Here is a 16,217-nt window from a genome sequence, read left to right as displayed (position 1 = left end):
TCATTTTTTCCCCACGTATCTTTAAAGTGACATGCATATATATCTTTTATATTATTTGAGAATTCTATGGTAATTGAATAAATTAGCAAGAATGACTTCACACAGCATAAAGGAAAAATGTAATAATTGCTTTACAATGACAAAGCTGTAAATGTCACCACTTCAATAGGAGATGAAATGGGATCAAAGAAAAAATACACATATACATGAATATAGATAACAGTTCATTTTCTCCAAACAAAAAGAATACACGCTGTGTTTCTTTCCTGATTATTAAGATGATGTTGTTACCATGAAAAACTGGGAATAAACAGGGCAAATATCCATGTAATTTAAAAACAGTAATGTATTTCAATCAGAGAAATAGTTTAACAAATAAATGTTTCCTGAACAGAATGAAAATCTCTACTTGGAGGAACAATATTGACCTGCATCAATATTTTTGTTAAATAGTAGTCTGGAATTTTTGGGTTTTTTTTTTTTTTTTAAGTAGGCTCCATATGGAACCCGAAATGAGGCTTGAATTTACGATCCTGAGATCACGACTTGAGCCGAAACCAAGAGTTGGAGGCTGAATTGACTGAGTCCCTGAGTCACACCTGGTAAACGAAACAGTAGTTTTGACTGAAATAATTTCATACCTTATATGAAACCACAGTTTCAGATTTAACAGTACAATAGATATTTTGCAATTATTTTGTGTTTTTTATCATTGAAAACAACACTTTAATTTATACTCCAATCAAGGTCAATAAAACACATCAACCAAATAAAATAAAACTCATTCTAAAAGTTAAGCAAAATGGATATATTTTTGCAGAGATGGTAGTTTGATTACATTTCTAATAAAAAATAGAAACATGTATCAGAACCATTCAGAGTTCTAAAAACTTGGTTTGCTTAATGCTAGCTTATGTCTTTTTTTCCCAACAGAAAAATATGTAGGCAAGCCTTGTCCTTGAGAGCCCCTGACATTTCATCTGTATTCTATTCACTAAAACTTCAAGATCTGCTTCCAAAATTTAAAGCCTGTCAACAAGGTTATGATTGTAGAAAATGGAACATAAATATTTTCAAAAATGTTCCAGCACATGTTACAATGCACAAGTGGGTTTAGGTGACGTATAATTTAATCAAAATATGCAATGAAGATGATCATCTTTTCAGTGCATGTTTCAGCATGGATATAATAAATAGATTTTAAGAATCAAAAAATAATAAATAAATGAATAAATCGGTTTAAACTATGGTTAAAAAAAATACATTTGCCTAAGACCAAAATGAAAAGAAAGCTGTAAACTAATTTTCGCTTTACTTGAAAAGAACTGCGGGCCGTAAACAGTACTCACTTCCACCCACCTGTTATCCTTAAGCGCAGATGAAATGCTGCATGGACTTAAAACTTTAGCGATTTGAGCAAACTTTAAGCGTGTCATGGAAAGTCACAAATAAAGCAGCATGCAAGACGGAGCCTGGTGAATGTTTATAGTATATATTTTATCCACCTTTCTGCATTTCACAATCGAGAGTATTCGGGCAAAGAGAATTATACACTTTTCAGGGCAATTTGAGTAACATTCATTTCTATCAACTAGGTGTCCAGGTTCTTCCAAATTGTACTAAAATAATGTGAACCAAACTATCATTTCACTATCACACAACATCCTTTCAAGGAGAACCCAAGGACTTTGAAGAACTTGGTGTGATTCTGAAAAAGGCATCGCATGTTCTGGGCAGACACTGGGCATGGCGTGGAGATTAGCAAGCAAGGTAAAGGGAAAGTTCAGCCAGGCACTCCTTTGAAAACAACGTCCTCTTCAACAGGTAAGCAACCCTGCCCTCAAGCTACTGTTCACAAGATCTAGGGCCCATAGGAATTTTCCAGAACAATGGGACCAAGGAGGGTCACAGGACTTCAGGGCAAAGCCTGGGACAAGGCTCATAGCTCCAACGAATGAAGGACAGAGCAAAGTCCCTGGACCCTGCCATCATAATGGTGCCCAGGCTCAAGGTGCATCGTCCAGGATGAAGCAGAGAAAACACAAAAAACGGTACCAGCTAGACACATAAATTCAGAAGAGTAGCAAGTACAGAGTTCCCAGACGGACAAAGGGTGATGTCACAGACCAGACGGGCTCAACATGGCACCCAAAGAACCACCTTCCCCCTATATCCATGAGTCCACTGGTGTCCATCCTCCCCATCTTAGGGAGAGAAGCAGAGGAAGAAGGCTGAAAGTTTTTTTTTTTTTTTTTTGAGATTTATTTATTTATTTGAGAGAGACAGAGAGCAGGGCGGAGGGGCAGACAGAGTGGAAGAGTGAGAGAAGTAGACTCCTGGCTGAGCGTGAAGTCCAACAGGGGGGCTCAACCTCATGACCCCGAGATTATGACCCGAGGGGAATTCAAGAGTTGGATGCTCAACTGAGTGAGCCATCCAGGTGCCCCAAGAAGCAAGATTTCTAAGCAATTCTGTCCAATAATGGATTTAAACTATGTAATTAGACTAAGATTTTTAAACCATGTCAAAGAGGTAACTGATTTTATTCCCCTTACCAATGCACAGGTTGGGACTTGAAAGAGGGGCAGATTTGTTCCAAACTAAATAAATTCCATTTTCTCTACCCACCCAAGTGATAGTGTAAATGAAATCTGAGCTTCTGCTGTAGTATGGTATATGTATCAAAGCATTCACACACGGGTGTAGTCCTACATGTATAAGAGATGTCTAACCTTGGCCCATCTTCCTTATGTTTTGATGTGGGAATTCTCCTGAGAACAAGGGAGCTGTGAATGCTTAATTGTAGAACGGCTTTGTCACCATGGGGAAGAAAAGACCACCAGAAGGTTGGGATGGTGGGATAATTCAAATGTCATGGCTTTATTCAGAAGAGGTGACCTTCTTCATTAACTGGGGCTGGTCACGACTGCGTAAAGATCCAGTCCCGACTCCCTCCGTGCTATCCCAGCACTGCTTCTCTTGATGTATGAGAAGTTTATGTAACAACTAACTTGATTTCACGGAACCTTCAGCCCCAGAGGGGATTCATTTGTTAAATGATCTGTATCGGACAGAGCAGACTAATTAGATTGTTCTTGCTGGCATTGATTAAGCACACAGTATGGGCATTGAGGAAGCTTACTGCTAGAAATAAGAGCATCTAAATAAGACCTAGGGAGCCTGTATGCTTCCACTGTGAAGTCACGGTCAACCAAGAAGAATCAAATCCAGCCACGAACAGATCAAAGGCATGAAGACTTCCGGATCTTTCCCTCTCTAGGAATCCCGAACCCCGTGTTTAGGGAGACACGTGTAAATCCATACTTTGAGAATCTGCAGATTACAGAAATGTGTGAAAAGTAACTTAAAGACCGGTAAAAACCTATCACAACTTCAAGAATCATTTTACTCCAAGACAGGTAGTTGTAAATGTCATGAAACAGTTATCACTAAAATTAACGGATACGGGTTTTATTGCCAGAAAGAGAAGATGTCAAAGATCTTTATGTTGGAGAAGAGCCCCTTTGTGTTATGGCTACTGGTTTTCCTTCCAATTTTTTCTTATGCCCACTGTGCCTATACTTGCGTGTGAGAGTGTGTGTGGTTCCTCTTAATTTATTGAGATAAAAAGTACCAACAGTGAAATGCAGACTGTAAGTGTGTCCTTTAAAATTTGATAATCCCATGAGTCTACAACTTCAGACAAGAGGCCGAAATGTCCATCACTGGGGGAAAAAAAATCCTCTTATGCTCTTTCTAAGATGGAAAACCATCATTCTGTTTTGTATGCTTTTTACTTCCTGNNNNAGCTCCCTAAAAAGGTAAGTTCAACCCATAAGTATGTACTTCTTCTGTGCTGGTTACCTTTGTTCAGCCTCGCGTCTGTAAGAAAGACCCATCCTGTTCATACACAGGTACCTGATTGTTCTTTTTCTGGTACGTACAATCCCATCTGTGAATATACCATCATGTGCTTACCCATTTTCCTGATGAGTTTCCTTGAGTTTATTCAATATGCTTTCTTGCATCTACTAAGTTGATTATATAGCTTTCTGTCTCTATTCTGGTAACAGAATTAGAGATAAACACTAATTGATTTTCCATATGAAACCCACCATATGTTTCTGGACAAAACACACCTGATAATGAGGTCTTATCCTTTTTGTATATTGCTGGATTTGATTTGTAAAGTGGGCCCTTGACTCAAGGAAATTCTCCATAGGAGCCTCCTTTTCCATTTGATAATTTAAAGAGAAGGACCCTTTTAATTATAAACAATAGAGTGCAGGTTAAAGATAATTTTTAAATGACCTGACAAGAAAGAAAAAGCATATTAGACACTTATTAAACACATAGCACATAATTAAGTTATTAACCTGTTCTTCCTCCCTATGAAAGTTAATCTAATTCTCTCTGGCTCAAGCACTTTATATTTTCCAGGTAAAACTCTTTCACAGCTAACAGAGGAGACAAAGAGCAGGAGTCTTCTCTTGAATCTTGGATCCACGACACTTTCTAGAATGTGTACCTCTACGCCTTCAATCCCACTCCCTGGGACAAATCCGTTACATCTTGGAGGCCAATGTGCCAATATAGGTTACCCCTTCCACGGTGATTTGTAACTATAAGCTGACAATACGTTAGGCGTCTACCAATAGTGTAAGCACCCAGAGGTGGGCTTACCAGGTTTATGCTTTACTTTTCCACTTGAAAATTTTGTCTGAATATATTTACTTGGTTCCCTGCCATCTCAAACTATACTGGAATTACTTATCAACCAATCTCCATTTTTAGAAATACCTTTTTATGAAAGCTCTCTGCAGGCTTCACATCTAAGAGTACAACACATACCTGGGTAGAATCTCTTAACTCTGCCATTCTCTATATTTATGGAGAGTACTGCCCAGAATCCTTGACACACATACAACGACTCGTAAGTGCTGATATGAAGAACCGTCAGGTTCTGTTGAACATGAAAAGGTACATCTTTGCCATATTAGGGCAAGAAATTCAATGCATCATTAACATGTGGTCTACGTCCCTCTCTTCCTCTCTCTCACACACATAATGACCCCCAAGGCAACTAAAGTACAATAACTCTGCTCAGCAGATCTGAAAAGAGACTTTCAAGAATGTGGAGTCAAGGTCCTAGCTAATTATCTCATACACTGTGCGTATAGAATGAAAGACACTTCCAAAATCAAGAGAGAAGAGAAAGGTGAACTTGGATGGGGGTGCACCAGTTTTTTTCCCCCTTCTTCTATGTTGGGTGCACTGTTTTATTTTGTTGGACTTACATGTTCTAAAGAGCAGATGTGGGAGACACAGAGGGGCAATAAGGAAGCTCAGGGTGGTGGCCCTCTTCAGTACCTCCGGCATGCCAATCAAAACAACAGCTGCAGTTCCTTAAACCCTACAGCCTTGGGGCGCCTGGAGGGCTCAGCCAGCAGACCGTCAGAGTCTTGGTTGCAGCTCAGGTCAGGATCTCAGGGTTGTGAGATTGAACCCTGTGTCGGGCTCCTCGCTCAGTGCAGAGTCTGTTTGACATTCTCTCTCCCTCTCCCTGTGGCCCTCCTGCTCATGCTCTGTCTCTCTCTAAAATAAATTCATAAATCTTAATCTAATAAAATCCAATTAATTAATTAAACCATACAGGCTTGAATATTACTACCTATCACTGAAAGCTGCGAAGCTCATGTTTAGAACATGGGTTTATGCCGTTCAAACTCCAATACGAATGCATTTATTTTTTAATTTAAATTATTTATTAGAGAGCATGCACAGAGGCCGTGGGAGAAGCAGACTCCCCGCTGAGCAGGGAGCCCAACACCGGGCTCAACCCGAGGACCTCAAGATCATGACCTGAGCCAAAGGCAGACGCTTAACGGACTGAGGCACCCAGGCACCCCAATACATAGGTACTTTAAACAGTTACACTCTTCCTAAGGTCACCGTGGTCCAACCGTACTAAATACCTCCTAGCGTCACCAGTAATGATAAACAATATTTAAGGACTAATTCACTGAGCTCTAGTTCTCGCTCATCTTTCAAGATAGCCATTGTCTTCCCTCTTTTTCTTTAGGAAAAAAAATTACATGCAAATACTTTAATTGGCTCCAAGAGAATAAGCAAATGTGTATGGAGGAGAAACACGTTGCAGTGAACTTATTTTATCTTGTACAGATGGCAGTCCACTTCCCACAGTGCCCATCTTGCACAGCAGATGTGAATAGTTCAACACCTGACGTGACAGGTCTCGACCTAGCAAGCCATTCTGCATTAAATGGTAAGGATAATAGGAATAACAGGAGGAAGCAGAAGGAGACGCAGAAGCAAGACGAGGAGAAGGAAGGGAGGAAGAAGAGCTGCAGGAGGAGGAAAAGAAGGAAGAAGGGAGTTAGGGTTCTAGCTTCATATCTGGAAGTACAATAAGAGTGGGAATCGATTCTGCCGGCTCTCAGGTATAAGGAGATAATTTTATCATCAAGGAGGAGAGAGGCAAGTACGTTGGAATCAAACGGCTGCAGTAATACCCTTCAGCACTTAAAGTTCATGTGTGTAATTACATCCACGGCAGTGAGAACCACCTCTTGGAGGAAAGGTCACACATCACTGCACAGGGCTCCAATCTCAAGCAGGGAGAAGGAACCAGAATGCATCGCCACCCCATCCCGCGTCTCTCCCCTTTCTGAACGCCCCCTCGCCCAGCTAGGGACTCAGATATAAAGCTATCTTTACTTCTTCCTTCCCTGCTTTAGAACTGACAGGTGTTTACATATCTAAGGATTCTCTTATCATACTGGTGTCTGGGAGGAAATGCTTCTCACACTGGCGATAAAGAAGTCAGAGGAAAGAGAACATACTCTCGAAATCTAAAAACACAACAAAGAAACCGGTAAATTACATTAAATGAAGCAGTATGTAGTAACAATTAAGTCAAAACACTAGGCAGAAAACCCTTCACTTTCAAACGCCGGTCTTCTTGTCAGTTTACAGTTATAATTCAAGACGTCCACTATATATCAGAAAATATTTTCTAGTTATATACTTTTCTTAACACATCATTTAAGAAAGATGTAGAAAGACAATTTTCATGTTGAGACAAAGTTCCAGTGCAAATTATGGAAAATGCTACAACCGTGCAATTTGTCAAGGTCATGTAAAGAAACAAGACTGGTCAGCACCGAGATAGTAATATAATAATACAAAAGTGTTTTAAAAATGTGTATATAAGTATGCACTTTAAACAAATACATCCAGTCCCCTGTGGGGGGGGGGGTCCCTGCCTAGCAGGGAGTCTGCTTCTCTCTGTGCCTCCGCCCCTTCCCCCTGCTTGTGCTTGCTCTCCCCCTCTCAGATAAATAAATAAAATATTAAACAAAGTATCTCCAAGAATGAGTCACCCAAGTCGTGAATTAAACACAGAAATCATACCCATGATTGGGAAAGATGAAAATAAAACAAAAGCTTCTTCCTCAGGAATGTAAATTCTCAGCCAAATGTTCCACAAACAAAACAGAACGATCCATTGTTGCATTTCTTTTAAAGTTTTGTTGTTGTTGTTTTAATGTATTTGACAGAGCACAAGCACAAACAGGGGAAGCAGCAGAGGCAGAGAGAGAAGCAGGCTCCCCACTGAGCAGGGAGCCCCATGCAGGACTCGATCCCAGGACCCTGGAATCAGGACCTCAGCCTAAGGCAGACGCTTCACCGCTTAACCCACAGAGCCACCGAGGCTCTTTTTTTTTTTTTTTTTTTTAGCATGAAATGCAAATATAAATAAGTGGTTTTCAAAACTGGGTACTTAGAATGCAGCTGCTATATGCTATAGACAAGTATTTGCCTTTACAGAACCAGTATCCATGAAATGGAGCTGCTTACATTTTCAGCTTCCACCGTAACCAAAGGTTCACTGTTTTCCACCACACACTCGTTAGCAAGGTCTTACTTTCTTTTTGTGCACTGAAGTTAGTGAAATGATGTTTCAGGCGTTAATGAAAGTAATCCCTGGCATAAAATCTGCTCCTGGAAATTACTGAGCGAAGTAGGGGTGAAAGTTACGGTAGTTCTTTTTATGCCATTGTATTCAATCCTGCGTGGCCCCGCTAAAGATTTATTTGGAACGCAAATGCCTGTTTACGGGAAAGCAAAACCTCTCACTGCCTTCCAAGTTCAAGCCCTGTGGTTTTGCGCAGAGCCCTCAGACTTGACATCAGCCACTGTGAACCCTTCAATCATCCTTCCTTTTCCACTTAACCACAACCACAACCCAAGGGCTGATGCCCTGGAGACACAGCAACGAGTCATTTCATCTTGTATGCGCCGCCCACGCACCAGGGGAAAATATCTTTTAGGATCCTGTAGCCACTCTCTCTGCCTCCGAAATCTCAGCAGCTTTCCTGGGACTTTACTGTTGGACGCATATTTTTATTAGCCTAGCAACACGGTTTTTATTTCGTTAGAAAAGCTGAATCTGAACAGACTAAACATCTCTATGCCAGCTACAGATTTAAAATGCATAATTTTAAAAAGAAATGGTGTATGTTAATTTTCCAAAAGTTATCATTTGCATCAGCATCAAATACGTGGCTGACTATATATGATGCAGATGTGGGAATCTATGTCATATATGTGTGTATACTTGGATAAACACGTTATGTGTATATGTGAATGCATGCATATGTGAGCGTATAAAATACAGCTGACAAAGGACATAAAATAATTTAAGAAAAGATACCGTATTGCACAATATTAAAACTACATGCATGCCAGGAGCGCCCACAGGGCTCAGTCAGCACAGCATGGGACTCTTGATCTCAGGTTTCCGAGTTTGAGCCCCACATTGAAGGCAGAGAGTACTTAAACATAGAAAACTTTAACGGGCGACTGGGTGGCTCAGTCGGTGAAGCGTCTGCCTTTGGCTCAGGTCATGATCTCAGGGTCCTGGGATCGAGTCCCATGTCAGGCTCCCTGCTCAGCGGGGAGTCTGTTTCTCCCTCTCCCTTTGCCTCTGTGCCTCCCCCTGCTCGTGTTCTCTCTAAATAAAATCTTTAAATATATGTCATCAGCAATATGCACATGTAAGAAGGCTCTTCATCATTAGTAGCTTTATAAATTCCACATAGATGCAATCAAATGCCTCACTGGTTTCTTTGCAAATCGAGACAACAAAGGTCTCGAGACGATGAAGACAGGCTCTTTGTCCCTTGCAGGGTTCCAAAACCTGACATTAAGGGAGGGCACCTGGACTCCAGATCCACCACTCAGCTCTAAAGGACACAGGAACGTTTCCCTGTGGCGGTTCAGTATTTTGGCCAAAAACCTCCCATACACGATTCCTAAACCAGCTGGTGGAGGGGCTCTGGGTGGTGAGCGGACCATGAATGATGTGCGTCTATATTCAGAATTACTCTAATGTGTATACTTTACATGGTTGATTCTCCATGAGGCACATTCCTATATGCCCTAGAGTCACTTTGGCATATATTACAAAGACCCAGGGCATCCTGAGAGCTTCCTCCATCCCCAGTGAGAACTCCTTGTCTACATCAAAGCCCTGTCAGTGTATCAACTTCCCAGAGACAGTATACTTCTGTATACATAACGAGTAACGTTAGTATCGAACACCTGTAACACCCGAATGTCTACAACTCTCTCTCTGTAGATTTATGACTCCATTGCACCAAAGAAAAACTACGGTCACTTAAAAGCATTCCAGTAAAAGTTCACTGTCACTTAGGTGTTAATGATTTCTTGACGCACGTGTGTTGACATTTTAAGAATTGTAAATTTTAGTTAAGTGAATCCTTAATATTAGGGCTGTTGTACTGCCAAAAACGGAGCTGAAAAATACCTTTACAATTTCTAGTTAATTTGTCATTTGAAAAATGTATTAAATTCACATTATGTCTTAAGAATTAAAGTTTGATTAGATAATGTAACTCAAGTTCCCAGCAAAGAGGAATTAATTTCCTTAAGGAATTACCCCAATATATAAAACAGAGTAGAGTTTCAGGATGCCACCTTTTATCTACGTTAAGATTTCTACTTGTTTGTTAGTGAAAAGAATAATCAGATCTATCCCTTTCAGGCTTCATAAATATTCAAGCGATGCTCTGAACTCTCACCTTCTCATTTTATTTGTTTCCTCTTTACAGAGGTCAGCAATGCTGAGTTTACATTGTGGGAATTCACCCACTGGCTAGTCCATACATCTTTTCTAATGACTAGACACGAGTAAAACCCTAGGCCATCAAAAGGAGGTTGCGCTCATTTTTATAGATGAATTCAATGCACATTCTCCTAACATGCATATTTTGAGTATTGGCGGAGATCTAGCTTTCCAAAGCTGACCAAATAGTTTTTGGTTCTAGAGCTCCAGAATGGAAAGGAAGAGTGTCATGAAAAACAAATTGCAATGTAAAGTTACATGGTGATTTTTCATTTGCAGGTCTCTGTCACGTGTCTTACATTGTACATATGAATAGCAATGGGGTCCTTTGCAATATGTGTATTTGAGTATTTTAGGCTCCTCAGGAGCCTGCAAAATGCTGGCAAGCACATTAAATCCTAGCCATCTTTACGGAGCAGAAGAACTTGGCATCTAACCTTGCTCCCTCCAAACTTACAGACAGGAGCCTGACACGTACGGAGCACGCAATAAAGAATTCTGGAAAATCATGCATTCTGTGGGAAGAACCCAGAAAATAGATTCAGAAGAAACTGATCAGTTTGGAAATAAGCAAATTTAACAGGCTTTGGTGGGTTTGGCTGAAATTCCTTCCTGACCCTCACCACTGCCCAGAAATTCAAGGTAAGTAAGGAAATTATATCACGAAAATCTTAAGAGTTATGTGGTGTGTATCAGTCAAAAGTGCTGTGCAGACGATGTACCAGAATTTAAGAGAGAGGGAGAAGCTTACCCTTGGGATCTAGTTGGCCTATATTGGTTCCAAGGAAATTTACTTTTTCTGATGACGTAGCCTAAGACATGGGTCCGCTCCCACATTCTGAAACACTGGCTTTTGTTAGGTAACAACTTTTAGGTTTTCTCTGAGATTTCTAGATATTTCTTCTTGGACTCCAACATCACATAGCCTTCCTGTGCCCCACTCTCAAAGCTCCCTGTTCTTCACAGACACTAATAGGTTCATAGTCTGGTCTTAGCCAGACCCAGCCTCACCGGAAAACTGGGTTCCATCATTTCAAGTGTCATCTAAAAACTGGTGGCTTTACTTTCTATGACCCCCCCAAGCCACACGCCACTTAAGTCTCGCCTTCAATCTGCGTCTCGCATATGTAACGGGTTTGCACCTTGTAGAGACAGCGAGAAGTTGGTCTCACAACTTCTCTTTTAACAAGCGTTTCTACTGCATTAGTGTTTATTTTTGTAAGTGACAGGTTAGATTGGTGTTGCCTCACTTTTGTTCCTCTAAAGGGTTTGTCTGTTTTATTTAAATATGTTTTTCTTTTGAATCGTGTTCCCTAACCTGTTTTTCCTCTTCTGGTCCCTCCTCTTTTAGATCATCTTTACGTTGATACTCTCATGCTCCTTAGCTATCTCTTTTCCTTTTTTCTTCCTTTAATTTCATTTGCTTTGCTAACACAACAGGCCCAGTGTCTCTGAGCTCCCTTAGAAGTCCGCAGACTTAAAAAATGCACCTCCCAATTCACTGAAGTGAAAAATGAAATACCCCGGCTTATAAAGAATGAAAAAATTAAATTTTCATTATTAGAAACTCTCATTTTAAATATTTTTCACATAATTTTGCTTATTTTTTTTTTTGTACATGACGACATTTCTCTTTGGAGAGAAAACAAATCCCCTACTATAAAGACGTGGCCTATCAAGATTTAGTTTTTGTGAACTTTTATCCTTTTACAATCTTCATGTTTACTGACTGTGATATTAGTGTATTATTGGAATAAAAAAACAGAGTGAAGTTAAGGTCAGTGTATTATCAGGATGAAGCAATAAAGGCAAGTCAGCAATTCAAATTATTTAGGTCCTCATGAAAAAAAAAACGAAGGGAAGATTTGCATAAATGAGAATGCTACATAAATATTTGACATTATGAACTCATGAAGACCAACAACCATTTATAAAACAGAATTATTAAATATCTAATTTTTACAAGAAGCATCTGAGTTAAAGGTATTACATCAAATTTATTTTCTCTGTAATATGTGCCAAGTATTTTAAAATGTAAAGGAGGAAAATACTTATGTCCAATTTTTAGTTGATTCTTATAAACTATTAACCAAGTATAGTAAGTAAACTCCTACTTAAACTGCTTTTTTTTGTGACTTACAGATTCACTCAAAACAACAAACACCATACACACACATATATAATATATACAAGGAAGCAAAAAATTTAAATTATAAGAAACAACAGGTCTTTTCTAGTGATCAGAATTTTTCTTGTTCAACTATGTAAATAAACCCTTATTCATGTCTATAAGCCAAAGTACCTGATTAAATTTTAAGAAAACCTACCTAATTCATTAACTATTTTCAAAATTATTCTAAATATAGCATTCTCCCCAAAATATTTTAGAGTACCCCTTTTGCCAAATTCCAACAAAAGCTAGGGAAACTCACTTGGATAAAGCAGCAGGGGTATGTTAAAAACAGACGCACTGGAGGGGCACCCGGTGGCTCAGGTGGTTCCAGAAACGACTCGATTTTGGCTCAGGTCACGATCTCAGGGTCGTGGGATTGAGCCCCACATGGGGTTCTGCACTCAACAGGGAGCCTGCTTGGGATTCTCTCTCCCCCTGCCTCTGCCCCTTTCCCCGCTCACACACTCTCTAAAATAATCAAATAAATCTTAAAAAAAAAAAAAATAGATGCATTGGTATCTCTGAGAAATGCTGATCAATTAAAGGAACTAATATGCACAATCTGTCCCCCCCACCCCGAAGTCACTTTATGGGTACTTTCTGAAGCTGCCTGGCCACTGTCTTCTGTCCATGAGCATTGTAACGCAGGCATGGGTTTTTGGGAGTTTTTATAAAGGGCTTAATTGACTTGCCTGTGGGGAGTTTGTAAATGCCGGTTTAAGGAGCTGCGAGCACCCCTATTTTAAGAAGTGCTCATTGAGGGGCGCCTGGGTGACGCAGTCGTTAAGCGTCTGCCTTCGGCTCAGGGCGTGATCCCGGCGTTCTGGGATCGAGCCCCACATCAGGCTCCTCCACTATGGGCCTGCTTCTTCCTCTCTCACTCCCCTGCTGTGTTTCCTCTCTCGCTGGCTGTCTCTATCTCTGTCGAATAAATAAATAAATAAAATCTTTAAAAAAAAAAAGTGCTCATTGAATTTCTAAAGACACTGTCTTCCTTCATATCTATGGCATGATTTCGGGATTTCTGGCATGACCTTTATTGACAGATATTTGATTGTTTGATGACTCACTATATTTATCAAAGAGCATTCGCTGAGTTAGAGGGTTGGTTTTCTTTCTGGGGAAGGCTCCCCACTCGTGCCATAGCTTGGAGAACTGAAAGCATCTCCTGGACTGACTGCATATGGAGACCATCCTTGGTCCAGGAATCTCACCGCGCAGACGTTCATTACGGGGACCACAGGGAATAAACACGAAAACTGAGGTTTCACGAAGGAACGGGCTCCGAAGGTCGGGAGTAGAGGAACGCACGCTCGAACCTCAGCAGGCCTGCCCGCACGCACAAACACAGGGTTGCGGGGTCACCAAGACAAACACGGGTCACGACGTCTCATACTCCCACACAGCCGGAAATACCAAAATGCTCACGGCAAACAGAAACACAAATGCAGGCAAAAGTCCCCATTCTCTGCTACCTCGAGTAGCCACTTAATCCTCCAGGTGAAACACAGCAAACAAACCAAAGCCATTCTCTACTACTACCACCAGTACAGACGCCACTTGGAATCGCATCCAGAAACACACCGGGCCAAGAATCAGATTCACAACCCGGAGCCAATGCACTCCGTCATCTGAACATGGCCTTTGACGAGGAGCCTGCAGCAAGTGGCCAGACATTCAAGGGGTACAAATATGGGTAAAGAAAAATGAACACTTACCTGTGTCGGCAGGTGACCTCAAACGCAGCCGCTATCAATCCGTATACACACTCCCTTCTTCTCGCTTTCTCTGCCCATCTCTCCCCCCGCATTTTCAACATTTACCACTCTCCCAAATCATGGTCATTAGCCTACAAACATGCTTTCGTATCAAAAAGCTATCTGAAAACGCTCGCTAGCCTCGAAGCCCGCACACAGCTGCTGACTCAGTTCCATGATACCCCGTGGGCATCTGCCTGAAACAGGATTGAGGTTTCATCTGCATACAGTGTGTGTCACTATGGTGCTTGGCACACTTACCCCAGGTGACGTGTCACGGCTCTGTGTATTCAGATGTCATAATACTCCAGTGACTCTCCCACTGATGACATCAGCCTGGACCACACACCAGGATTGCAGGGTCAAACTGGCCAATTTCCCACCTGCATGGGAAGTGAGAGAGAGAGCTGGATGAAGTAAAAATCACACACCTGGTAAAAATCATTGGTTGGTGGGACAGGTGAGGAATTCAGAGCATGGAAAGGAGAAGGGGAAGATCTGGTGGGGGAGGGGGGCATCAGAATAAACGGGCTACTTAGGAGTTGTTTTTGGGAGTCTGGAAGAAAGGAATGTTACTTGGGAAAGATGGTAGCCGTGGACCTTGGGAGAAGGAGTGACATTCAAGCTATATTTGGATGGCCAACTTAATAGCAATGAGTGGAGGAGTGCGTAAGGAATGTAGTGTCCTGTTTTGTTTTGTTTTAATTTGACAGAGAGAGCACAGCAGAGGGAGGCGGTAGGCAGAGGGAGAAGTAGACGCCCTGCTGAGCAGGGAGCCCGACGTGAGGCTGGATCCCAGGACCCTGAGATGATGACCTGAGCCAAAGGCAGATGCTTAACCAACCGAGCCACCCAGGTGCCCCAAGGAATGTAAAGTCTTGTTTTGAGTCAGGTTACGTGGCCCATAACGAGGCCACTGCATGGGATGCAGGAGCCTAGAAAACACACGCGTGGGGCTGGATACATTTTGTTCCACAGCTCTATTTGAGGACCAACTTCCGTGGGGTCCTTTAAAGCCTAACTTTGAGAAATGACGGTTTAAAAAAGTAAAATAAAAAGGAATTAAGGGATGGAGAGTCAAGTGGGAAAGAGAGGTAATGACTGAATCGCATGTTTTACGGATCTTGCTGCTTCTCCCATATCCCGTTCCACCCTCAAGGCAGAATCTTGGGCGTTTTAGGAAAAGTACTGTTTCGGTAAGGATTTTCTCAACTAGCACAGGGAGTGATGTCAGTCCCTTAGAAAATGGGAGAGTTGAGGGGCGCCTGGGTGGCTCCGTGGTTAAGGGTCTACCTTCGGCTCAGGTCATGATCCCGGGGTCTTGGGATCCGGCTCCGTATCAGGCTCCTTGCTCAGCGGGGAGTCTGCTTCTCCCTCTACTCCTACACACCGCTTGTGCTGTCTCTCAAATAAATCAATCTTAAAAAAAGAAAGAAAAAAAATGGGAGAGTTGTGTCGTTCCTCGTTTGACTTCGGGGCTCAGGTCTGTCTCGGATTCCACCTGTGATGGGAGTTTCCCTGTGTCCTGATTTTTATTCTTACGGGTTTCAGAAATGACGGTAAGTAAGGTAAATGGGAGTTTGCTCGTCCAGCTAAGTCTCAGTCTTTCAAACACTTAACTGTCCCAGCCTTAAAGAGAAATTTATAGCCTTTTTGGAGCGTGAATTATTTTCCATTCATGTTTCCTTAACTCCGCAGATAAGAATAAAGAAGCACATTTCAAGTCGAATTCTAAAGTTCATCTGTTACCCGACGTAATAGCATGAAATTAAAACGTTCCCTTCCTCTTCTATTTGGAAATCTCGAGGCTTAATGAATTATTCTCTACATCAAGTATTTTAGGATCCCATTTACTGCCTCTCCTACCGGCCATCCTCGCTCCAAGCAAAAATCATGTTTTGCTCCCAGCCTTCGCAGGGAACATTCTCCCATTTGTAACATCCACGGTTTTACTGTGAAACATGACCAAATCACACTTTACTGCTCGGTGATTAAAATGACCTTAAGGATAATAACCGCATAAAGCTTCCGACTCCACTGCCGACTCCAACTTGACCAACCTTGAAATTTCACACCGGCACCCGAAATCATTCTTGGGGAATCTTTTTTTTTTTTT

This window comes from Ursus maritimus (assembly GCF_017311325.1).
Source record: "Ursus maritimus isolate PB19 chromosome X unlocalized genomic scaffold, ASM1731132v1 scaffold_X1, whole genome shotgun sequence".
Lineage (NCBI taxonomy): Eukaryota > Metazoa > Chordata > Mammalia > Carnivora > Ursidae > Ursus > Ursus maritimus.
This window is presented reverse-complemented; position numbering follows the sequence as displayed.